The 12,015-nt window shown below is 38.1% G+C and overlaps 1 long non-coding RNA gene and 1 pseudogene across 1 annotated transcript in view; one reads left to right on the forward strand and one right to left on the reverse strand.

Annotated features, from left to right (window-relative positions):
- Window positions 1–2,853: 2,853 nt before the first annotated feature.
- On the forward strand, window positions 2,854–4,169 carry LOC104653625 (annotated as a pseudogene).
- A 2,846-nt stretch (window positions 4,170–7,015) lies between these two features.
- LOC104682838 overlaps window positions 7,016–12,015 on the reverse strand; it is a 557,507-nt gene continuing 552,507 nt past the window's right edge. Inside the window, exons 3-4 of the long non-coding RNA XR_750739.1 lie at window positions 10,645–10,698; window positions 7,016–7,792 (exon numbers count right to left, since the gene is read on the reverse strand). This is a non-coding gene — a long non-coding RNA (uncharacterized LOC104682838). The remainder of the gene's footprint in view (window positions 7,793–10,644; window positions 10,699–12,015) is intronic.

Raw genomic sequence — 12,015 nt, forward strand, 5'->3', positions numbered from 1 at the left:
TTGGTGTGCTGCACCCATCAACTCGTCAGCACCCATCAATTCATCATTTATATCATGTATAACTCCCCAATGCAATCCCTCCCTCCTCCCCCCTCCCCCCTCCCCATGATAGACCCCAGTGTGTGATGTTCCCCTTCCCGAGTCCAAGTGATCTCATTGTTCAGTTCCCACCTATGAGTGAGAACATGCGGTGTTTGGTTTTCTCTTCTTGTGATAGTTTGCTAAGAATGATGGTTTCCAGCTGCATCCATGTCCCTACAAAGGACGCAAACTCATCCTTTTTTATGGCTGCATAGTATTCCATGGTGTATATGTGCCACATTTTCTTAATCCAGTCTGTCACAGATGGACATTTGGGTTGATTCCAAGTCTTTGCTATTGTGAATAGTGCCGCAATAAACATACGAAACCACACACTTTTTAAGTTACTGACCATAGTAACCCTGGGTCCTCCATTTGATGAGTGGAGATTACAGATCTCAGTCCAAATAGATATTCTTGAACATATCTTTTCAGAAATTGTTAAATGGGTTACATATTCTTTCCTTCTGTAAGTCCTCTAATACTTTAATATGTATGTTAATATGTATTCATTCAACCAGTTGTATAAATAAACATTAATTGAGCAATGGGTATTTAGGCACTAATCTTGGGGCTAAGGAAATACACACGGACAGGCAACATCTTTGACCTTGAGCTATTATATCATGGTTCAGAGAGAGTGACAAAAACATTAACAGGCAGCACAGAGTTGTCAGTGATAGGATAGAGGACGTACTGCCTAATGTGAATATAGGCATAACAGAAAATGATGATGACATTAATGTGTGTATAATATTTATTACATGTCAAGAACTATGCTAAGTATTATCCATAACTAAACTCATTTATTTGTTATCGTAACCACATAAAGTAAATATTACTATTCCCATTTCTTAGGGTAAAAGTAATAAAGCACAGAAAGGTTAAGTAGTTTGCTGAAAGTCACACAGCTAGAGTGGCAGGAATAGATAAACTTTAAGGTAATATTGTTTGGAAATAAGATACTGAGGTCCAGAGATAGAAAATTAAATGCATAAAATTACATTAAAATGAACATTTACTAATGGCCTGCTATTACCAGGAACTGTGCTAGATCTGGAAAGTAACAAAGATGGATAAGACATTGTTTCACTAATCAGGAGTTCATCAATAGGACATATAGGTCGGGTGCCGTGGCTCACGCTTGTAATCCCAGCACTTTGGGAGGTCGAGGCAGGCAGATCAAGAGGTCAAGAGATCGAGACCATCCTGGTCAACATGGTAAAACACCGTCTCTATTAAAAATACAAAAATTAGCTGGGCGTGGTGGCATACGCCTGTAGTCCCAGCTACTCAGGAGGCTGAGGCAGGAGAATCACTTGAACCCAAGAAGTGGAGGTTGCAGTGAGCCGAGATCGTGTCACTGCACTCCAGTTTGGTGACAGAGCAAGACTTCCACTCCCTGCCCCCAAAAAGAAAAAAAAAAAGACATATAAACACACATAGGGATATATTGTGGTAAACTGTTCTAAGTTTGCTGATGCATGTATGTGCAAGGTACTGAGGACATAAAAATAAGGGAGTGATTGACTCCATTCTGGATGTGGTCAAGGAAGACTTAAGAGGAGGTGATATGTCAGCGGGCTTTGAGTTGTGAATAGGAATTTGCCAGGTAGAGGCATTTCAGGGAAAGGAAACAACAGGTTAAAAGAAAAGCAAGGACATTAAAGAGCAAGGTAAGGGAGGTTTCTTTATACAATTCAGTTGAGTATCTACTCTATATAAGCAGCTGTAACACCTGGTATAGATGTAAAACAATGAAGAAAAAGAGTCCTTGGAGTCTGCAAGGAAGGTTACTATTCCTCATCTTTATGCCTGGCAAGGGTGCAATGGCGGAGTGTGGTTAGACACTGCACAAGGAATACAGTCTTCCATCTCTTGAACCTCCTGATCCTAGTAAAGTAGTGGTAACAGATTTGGAACAGGTAAGCACATGGAGAAAAAGAATAGAAGACAGAATTTCAGGGCACATAGGACTATAACAATAACTTAAAGATAAAAAATGTACAAGGAGTGGTACCAGATTGTTATGAATGAAGATACAACCCACTCTCTTGTAGAAGGAAAGCATGGGATAACATGGTGCCCAATCCAGGAAATTTTAGTGATGAGAATATTCCAATTAATGTAAATGGAATATCTGAATTGAGCCTCATACAGAAGACATCTAATGAATTGTAAAAGATATCCTCAACATTCTACATTACATGTCATAGGTTTCTTCTAAGTCACATCAACTAGAAGCTGAAACTCTAAAACCAGAATAAATTCCCAGCAAGCAAGAAGAAACTGATCTTCATTCTTTTTATGATAAAATAAGAATTATGTTTACCTTATCATTCAGGCCTTGAGGAAGGACAGAGGCAAATGTACAGACCAACTCTAGCAACTTCCAAGACTCTAAGACGATGCTGAATATCTGTATTGAATGTATTTTCTCTAGCTGTGGACATTCATATGTGTATATATCTTTCTTTCTGATTTTGATTTTTACTCATATTTAGTACCACATTATGATTGTTATGTATTTAGTGGAACGAAGCAATTCAAATAAACAGGCGCTGGGAGGGCTATGGGTGGCCACATGAAGTCAGGTGTCCTGGGATGTCGGTGAAGAAAGATCCTGGCTGGGCCCTGGCTAGGCTGACACCTGTGGGGGCTGCCACGGGAGGAGTCTGGGACTCGGTGAAGGTTGCCCCGGGAATGCGTCAGCTGGCACAAGACAGCTTGAGGGCCTGTCAGCCATAGAAGTGCCAGTCAGGTGTCACAGAAACAACCCAGAGTGGCCAGGGTACAAAACCTCAAGTTCAAGTGGAGAAGAGGAAGCTGAAAACTGAAATGTTAATGCTAAACATGGGAGAACCTGAAACCCTCGGACATGTTCATGACTTCCTTCTGAGGCTCTTTTTGGACCAAGACCTCATGACACGTACTGTTCAAAATAAGTTTACACCATTCTTTTCCAAATGCAGAACCTCCAAGATTCAAGGGCAGTACCACAGAATTGGAGGTGGGTATCCCATCAAGATGTGGATTTCCAAGCAAGGAGAAGGTATGGTGAAGCTGCTGGATGACTTGTCCCCCCACACAGCCCCTCACAAATACTTTATTGGATTTTGGCATTTCCATTCTTTACCAAAATAAACAAATGAAGAGATGGAGAGAGATGACCTGGAAAGGGCTATTGCTTTCATGCAACATCCACAGTATGGTTGCTGTACCACAGGCAGCAGCTTAAATGCCATTTAAAGATCAGATAATAGAGTGGGACAGAAGCTTACAATGAAGTGGAGCACTATCGGCAGGTGGCCCACACATCGCCTCCTCACCCACTGCTTTGCTGACCACATTCTGAAAGAGCTGGACCATTTTCCACTGGAGAAGAGAAGTGAGTTGGCCATTCTCTTTTCTGCTCACTCACTGCCAATATCCGTGTTCAACAGAGGAGATCCCTATTCTTAGGAGTTGTGTGCCACTATCCAAAGAGTCATAGAAAGACTGGGTTACTGCAACCCTTACCAGCTGGTGTGAGAATCCAAGATTGGTTCAATGTCCTGGTTGGATCTTCAAACAGATGAAATCTATCAGAGGGCTTTCTGAGAAGGGGAAGAAGAATATCCTCTCAGTTTTGATAGCATTTACCAATGATAACACCAAAATGCTGTAGAAACTGGATATCAAGTACTCTCAAGTTTTAGACCATGAGTGTGGAGTTGAAAACCTCAGAAGAGGAGCCTCTTCATGAAAACCCAGTATTCTCTAAGGCCCTGGCTGACTTGGTGCACTCACCTATCCAGTTAAATGAGCTGTGTTCCGCAGAGTTGACTCTGAGTTGTCTGCTCTGTGTAAATCCTGTCTGCAGGGAGATTAAATTATTCACCAATTCTAAATTGTCTGCAGGGAGATCAGATTCTTCACCAGCCAGCAGCTGTGACCCCCCAAAGGTGGATCGCACGGGATTAGGCACATGTCGAACCTCCATCTCCTGCCCATATGGAGAGGCATGTTATTTAGAGATTAAGGAAGGAAGTTACCTTAGCATACGTACAGTCTTTGGGCACAAATTATGTGATTATGTGTTTTCTTGAGGACTGGACTATAGTGATGAATTTCTATTTTTATATAACTATACAGTGGACATTGATATTTCCTCTCTAGGTATCAATTACTAATTTGTAATGTTCAATAAGACATTCAATAAATAACTGTAAAAATTTATCTTATGAGACACACACCTATTTTAAATACAGATTTTTATTTTATTGCCTAAAATCCTCCTGAAACGGTGTGGAGTCCCCTCTGTGGTCTGTCAGTGTGAATGGGATCTGTTCAGTCTTGAGCATATAATTGTAGTTATTAAAATAAACATAGTTGAGTATTTGAAGTGAATTCAAAAAAGAAATGTTACTTAATCTTTCCCTAAGTCCGTGGGTTATAGAATGCCAGCAAGGCAATTTGGCTACCTACAATGACTGCCATTGCCAGTGAGGCCGCCATTCATTAGTCATTTGATATTTGTGTGTCTCTCACTTTCCTCAGTGTAAAATTGAATCAAGTACATATTTCAGAAGTACTCTGAAATTCCCTAGGCACCCAAGGCTAATAAATGTTATACATGCTTTGGTGGGTGTCTGTGGTTGCACAGGAAAGTGGTTCCTATCCTCAAGGACAGCACTGCTGGGAAACGGTAAGGATGGCGTTCATCCTTACATCTCCTTCAGGGACCATCACAAGCCTTTGCATCCAGCATCTTGTTTATCTTAGTTGAATGTCTCCTTTCTGTACGTTTCTTTTAAGATTTACTTTATATGGTCAACTATAGTTTGTAAGCTTGAATTATTTCTTAATTTACTATTTTTTATTATAAAAATTGGCAGGGGAACCAGCCCCCAATATTTCAACATAGGTTCTTTTCTATTTTCCCTAAGTGTAGGCCAGTCTGAGAAACAAAGAGAAAGAGTACCAAAGAGAGAAATGTTACAGCTAGGCCTCTGGGGGTGACATCACCTATTGGTAGGTTCCGTATGCCCACCTAAGCCACAAAACCAGCAAGTTTTTATTAGAGATTTCAGAAGGGGAGGGGGGTACAAATAAGGAGTAAGGCACAAAGATCACATGCTTCAAAGGGCAATAAAAGATCACAAGGGCAGAAGGGCAGAGCAAGATCACAAGGCCAGGGTGAAATTAGAATTACTGATGAGGTTCCATGTCCTGCTGGGCACATGCTGTCTTGATAAACATCTTAACAGGAAACAGTGTTCCAGAGCAGAGCAGACAACTGGTTTGACTATAATTCACCAGGCTGGAATTTCCTAATCCTAGCAAGCCTGAGCGCACTACAGGAGACCAGGGCATATTTCATCCCTTATCTTCAACCACATAAGACAGACATTCCCAGCATGGCTGTTCATAGACCTACCCCTGAGAATGCATTCCTTCCCCAGTGTTATTCCTTGCTGGGAAAACAATTCAGTGATGTTTCTCCTATTTGCTTTCTGCAAGAAGGAAAATATGACTCTATTCTGCCTGGCCCCACAGGCAGTCAGACCTTATGGTTATCTTCCTTGTTCCCTGAAAATCGCTGTTATCCTGTTCTTTTTCAGAGTGCCCAGATTTCATATTGTTCAAACACACGTTTTATGAACAATTTGTACAGATAATGCAATCATCACAGGGTCCTGAGGCAACATACATCCTCAGCTTAGGAGGATGATGGGATTAAGAGATTAAAGTAAAGACAGGCATAGGAAATTATAAGAGTATTGATTGGGGAAGTGATAAATGTCCATGAAATCTTCACAATTTACGTTCAGAGATTGCAGTAAAGACAGGAGTAAGAAATTATAAAAGTATTAATTTGGGGGAACTAATAAATGTCCATGAAATCTTCACAATTTATGTTCTTCTGCCACGGCTTCAGCCAGGCCCTCGGTTCAGGGTCCCTGACTTCCTGCAACAAAAAGTTATAGCAAAATAGGACATGTGAAAAATACGGAAAACAAAAATAACTGGTCTAATATAACACTGTTATCATGTTATTGCATTTCATACCAATCTTGTCCTGTAGATATTTTTAATGCCATTGTCACCTTGGATTTGTGAGTGAAAAGTTGTTATAAAAATGTAAAAATAATGTCATATCAGAATCTGATCTTCTATATTTGGATTTAAGCAGATTAAAAGATCTTTGATGAATCTATGAAGAATTTTTAATGATCACTTTCTCTTTCCTCCAAGCCCTAAAACTTTGTTCTTCAAAAAAGTACTTCTTTGATTTTTTATAAGCTAGTTTACAAAGTGGAAATATTTGTGAATTCATAAATCTTATATATTGAGAATTTGCTGTGTTAATAAATATTATGACATCAATTAATAAATAAACATATGAAAGTGGAGATATCACCAGGCTCAGTGGCTCATGCCTATAATCCCAGCACTTTGAGAGGGGGAGGCAGGCAGATCACTTGAGGTCAGGAGTTCAAAACGAGCCTGGCCAACATGGTTTTTCAAAAATCCCCCACCAAAAAAATTAGCTGGGTGTGATCTCAGCTACTCAGGAGGCTGAGGCAAAAGGATTGCTTGAACGGAGGAGGTGGAGTTTGCACTGAACTGAGATGTCACCATTGAACTCTAGCCTAGGCAACAGAATAAGATTCTACCTCAAAACAAAACAAACAAACAAAAAAAAGTGGATACATCATTGTGGCTAAAAATGTTTTAAGAGAAGACTTTTCAAAATTGTTTAAATGTAATGGACATGTACAAATCGAAAACACAGCAAAATAATCAAAGTAGAGAGCAATGGCAGAAAAACAACTTAAAACAAACAATAGAAATTGTGCTTTAATAATATACATTAAAGTTCCTGAGTCATTCTAGAGAGCAAAGAAGTTATTAATATAACTGATAGAAATATTCATTTTTATCAATGTACTTTTGGAAAGTTTACCTATAAACATTTATTCATCCAATCATGTGTTCATTTATTCAGTAACTTTTCAATAAGCGCCTTTGATGTGCCAGTCACCAACTGTTCTGAGTACATCGGAGAACAAGACAAATAATGCAATTGTCCTACATTTTCAGAGAAACAGCTAATAAATAAATAAACAAAGAAAATAATAACAGACTATGATAGATGATAATAAAAAGGAATTACAAAATGTACTTATTAGGTAGTTATAACCACTTAAGTCACTCTAAAACTTAGTGGCTTAGAACAACTAGAAATTATTGAACACACAATACTAGAGTTTGGCAATTTGTCCTGGGCTCTGTGAGACAGTTCTGCTTATCTGGGCCAGGCTCAATGGAGTTTGGCCATATCTCATTCGTGCCTCCGCAGACAGCTGCGACATTGGTTTAGGGTTGGCAGGTCCAAAACAACTCAGCTGTGATGGCTCATCTGCGTTCCACATGGTTGTACATCCTCCAGCAGACTACCTGGGACTTACTCATTTGGTGATGGTGCTGAAATCTCAAAAAAGAGGATGAAAGCTTGCCATGCCTCTTGAGGCCCAGACTTGAAACCCAATAGACTCCAGCTACTGATGGCAGAAGTTCCTAAGAATTGAGGTCATTTTTGCAGTTGACACATTAAGACAGAACACCCAGGACTAAGTTGATAATTGTGATGTTTGGAGTTTGGTTATAAAAGCAGCCAGCAAAGAAATCAGGAGAGGATGATGTTCTAGGAGTCTCTAGAGTAGAGCTAGAAATAAAATAAGTGAAACTAATGAAGTGAAACAGATACAAAGAGGACAGATAAGGAACTCAAAATTAATGATAACTTTTACAGGCTATAAAGGAGAAAAGAATATGAAGTACAAAATGTTGGAAAATTGTCCCAGAGTTTGCTAAAATTACCAACAAATAAAAATTCATTGGTCCTTCTGGTCTTTTATTTTTTTCACCAAATCAACTGTATTAAAACTGTGAATAAGTTATGTTCTTGTATTTTACACTATTTATCAAAAATAAAGCTATATAATTACTCAAGGGAGAGGAGAATGTTCAAGAGTATCCAGGAGGAAAAAAAAAAAAAAAATCAGTAGGAAAGAAAAAGCTTGTTTAATTTAATTGACTGCATCTGAATTTAACTGAAGAATTTAGAAATTTAAAAAATATTACACTACTCCAAAAGTTGCAATCTGTTACTTCCTTTCACATCTATTGTATATGTGTATGTATATATGTATATGTATGTATATTTTTTCTATACATATATACGCATATAGGCATATCACATGTATATGTATATGTGTTATATACATATAAAACCTTGCACTGTGTTCCTGGAAAAGCCACAGACACTCAATGCCAGGCTGTGAAAGCAGCCGAAATGGGGGCTGCACCCTGCAAAGCCGCAAGAGCAGAGCTGCCCAAGGCTGTGGGAGCCCACCTCTTGCATCAATGTGACCTGGAGGTGAGACATGGAGTCAAAGGAGATCATTTTGGAACTTTAAGGTTTAATGACTGCCCTTTTGGGTTTTGGAACTGCATGGGGCCTTTAGCCCCTGCATTTTGGCCAATTTCTTCCATTTGAAACAGGTGTATTTACCTAAAGCCTGTAACCCCATTGTACCTAGGAAGTAACTAAAGTTCTTTTGATTTTACAGGCTCATAGGCTGTAAAATTGTGCAATGTTTCACCTTGGCTACATCTTTCTAAATTTCTCACTGACATATTGCCATGTCTACATAGGCCCAAACTTTAACTGACCCAGAAACTCAACAGAAATGCCAAAGACAATCATGTAAAAGTTTTCTTAATGTTAACCTACCTTCTAAAAGACATTTTTTTTCAAAATAGCACAATCTAAATAATTACTTACAAGGCAGGGACTTGCCTTGTCTCCAATGAGACTTTGGACTTTTGAGTTAATACTGAAATGAGTTAAGACTTCAAGGGACTGTTGGTTGGAAGGGCATGATTGTGTTTTGAAATGTGAGGACATGAGATTTGGGAGGGGCCAGGGGCAGAACGATATGGTTTTGCTGTGTCCCCACCCAAATCTCATCTTGAATTATAGTACCCATAATCCCCATGTGTCATGGGAGGGAGCTGGTGGCAGGTAACTGAATCAGGGGGTGGTTACCCTCATGTGGTTCTCGTGATAGTGAGTTCTCATGGGATTTGATGGTTTTATAAGAGGCTTTTCCTTATAAACTTCTCTCTCTTCTGCCTCCATGTGAAGGACTTGTTTGCTTCCCCTTCCACCATGATTGTAAGTTTCCTGAGGCCTCCCCAGCCATGTGGAACTGTGAGTCAATTAAACTTCTTTCCTTTATAAATTACTCAGTCTTGGCTATTTCTTCACAGCAGTGTGAGAACGTACTAATAAATATGCATATGTATTTATGCATATGTATGTATAAAATAGCTATTTCTATACACATATATGCATAACACATATATATGTATATGTGTGTATATCCCTTTAATTGAATACAATTCATTTTGGGAAATGTGCAGTTACTTTTTTCTAGCCTTCAACTGGTCGACTTTATTCCACTTTCCATTGTGATTTGTTGTTGGTGGTGTGACCTATCGCAGACTGCTTTCAGAAGTTTGATCACCGGTATTACTCAAGCATTATGACTGAAGCCAGAATGATGTGTTCTGTGGCGTTAGACATCCAATATTATGATAAATAGCTCTGTGCTCTAAAAGAGAAAGAAATATTTCAATCCAATATAAACGAAGAGATCCTGGCCTTGCCTGATTTTCTAGACAGAGTTTGCTTTCTAGCTCTGATGAAAGGGCAAATTTTGAAATGGAATTAAGAAGCTCACATACACACCTGAGTCAGACTCATACCCATGCGTCAGTGATTTAACCATAATGGAGTTCCTGTTGTTTATATTGCCTGTTCACATACAAGGTAAACTCAGTTTATTCTAAACACTCTGTGTCAGAAAGAATGAAACAAATGTATATAACTGAACTCTATGGCCCAAAATAGTTCCTCCTATCTTCTAAAAGATAAAGATGTAGATTACTTGTTTAATGTATCGTTCATCTCCTGTCACAACTGAAACGAAGGAAAAGTAACTCCATTTCTCTGACAATTTATGTCTATAATATTATGCTCAAATAGTCAAAGCTTCTCTTTTAAGCATCATATGAATTTTTATGAAGATACTCATGAAGTTATTATTTGAATAAACAAATAATTGAATAATTTAGCACTTCCCAATGTGTTATGATATATTTGTTTATTATATGCTCCATGAACAAAATAAAGTTTCCATCATTAGAAAAACCTGAGAATTTCTGTATAGTACACATCAGCATAATAAATGTTTTAAGAAATTCCCTATTAAAGAAATCTGATAACTATTGTATGTTAGAATGTTTACATGCTTTTTGAACATAGAGCTCTATTATTTCCATAAAATATCATTGTGATTGTTTGTATTACTTGGTGGTCTGCAGAAAACAACTGGAAAATTCTGAGTTTTATTTTTTTTTTCTTTTCCTGAACCAAACACTAGCTATCCAGGAAAAGGCCAAGTCGTGAAAGAATTACTGGAAATGTGTGTGTGCCTCCACGCCATTTACCCGAGCAGAAGTACCTGTCAGATCCACAAAGTCCTTAATAGTCCTAGAATAAAACTACAGAAAACCATGATTATGGAGGCAAAGAGTACAATGCAAAGAGAGCATCTGGGGATCATGGAAATACAGAGAGAGGCAAGATGCTGTTTTAAAGGCCCGAAAAAATAACACTATAGAGACGCAGTGCCACTTAATGGCCCAGAGGCAGGATCTTTCGATCATGTTGCAAAATCTGCAAGACATGTCTCTGACACCCCCAAGATTTGTGACCTCTGCCAAGTTATTTAACTTCCTTGAGCCTCATTTTCCAGATCTGCAAAATGGGGTGAATCTGATACCCAATTCAAAGAATTGCTGTGAGGATTAAATTATGACAATAACATCTGACATAGAAGAAGAACTCAATAAATATTAGCTATTATTTAGAAGAAATAAATAAATAACTTTTTTGTTTCACTTAGGGTAGATTTTGGTATCTGTGTTTATTTTGTTTGAGACTTGTTGACAAGGAAAGCTAGAAGGGAACTTAAGAGCATCTGGTTAATTCCCATTATTTTATATATAAATAAACTGAGACCCAGAGTGACTGGGCTGGAGGCATTTAGGTTTGATACATTTAACTTCCCATTCATGGGATTATAGTAATTTAAATGACTCAGAAGAAATTATCATGCATAAAATTAACATTTTCCTTTTGAGCACATATTGACTTTCCCTTTTAGTTCCCAAATATCCTAAATATTTCTCAAATATAGTTCTGAAATCAGACATTCCATTTTGTTCCTGCACTTACTGGTAATGCTTTAAGCATTTTGCCAATTAGCTTAGATGTCAATTTGAATTGAATATTATTGTAAGGGAGACTCTTTCTATTATCATTGCAGAAGACTTTTCATTGGGAATGGATGCTAGTTATTTCAGCTAATCTAGACTGGGTATCTGGATCTGTCATCTGTGTTCCATAATACCTCTTCTCTAATTCTTGTTCTTTAACTTTCTCTGTCAAATTCTAGGGCACTGCTCCCGTTTGTCTCCTATTGCAATGATGCAATTTTCTGTGGTATCAAGTTACTATTCTACATCCCCAGTCTCATTTTAAATTCAGTTCTCAGGTTTTCTTGACTTTGTACATATTTCTGACAACAGCTTATTTATAACAACTTGGCTTCATAAATATATGAATCTTTTCTTTTTAACGTTCTGAGAACAAATTTTTCTAGTTTTCTCCCTTTTTCTTCTGCAGCTCTTTTGTTAACTTTTCTTCTGTTTTTATTGCTAATTTTATCGCTTTGAGTCAGAGAAAATGTCCTTTACATACCCTAGATCTTGTAATTTTTTGAGACCTCATACATAGTTGATGTATGTTCATGTTTT

The sequence above is a fragment of the Rhinopithecus roxellana genome, chromosome 1 (assembly GCF_007565055.1).
Source record: "Rhinopithecus roxellana isolate Shanxi Qingling chromosome 1, ASM756505v1, whole genome shotgun sequence".
NCBI lineage: Eukaryota > Metazoa > Chordata > Mammalia > Primates > Cercopithecidae > Rhinopithecus > Rhinopithecus roxellana.